Here is a 279-nt window from a genome sequence, read left to right on the forward strand (position 1 = left end):
GCTCACAAGACTGGGGGGGTGTGGGGGAAATTCGGGGGGGGTAAACACCCCATGGGGGGGGCGTAGGGAAACCCCCCTGTGACCTGCAGCCGGGGCGCCCCGCGCGCTCCCCCCCGCCCCAGCCAAGCCGGGCTCGAGCCGCGCCGCGCGGTGGAGCGGGAGGGAGGCGGAGCCCGGAGTTCTCGCGAGAGCCGGGAGCGGTTTGAGCGCGAGCCGGGCGGACTCCGCGGCTGCCGCTGCTGCTCCGCGCGCCCCGGCCCCGGCCCCGGCCCCGGCCCC

Source organism: Natator depressus, chromosome 15, assembly GCF_965152275.1.
Source record: "Natator depressus isolate rNatDep1 chromosome 15, rNatDep2.hap1, whole genome shotgun sequence".
Classification (NCBI taxonomy): domain Eukaryota; kingdom Metazoa; phylum Chordata; order Testudines; family Cheloniidae; genus Natator; species Natator depressus.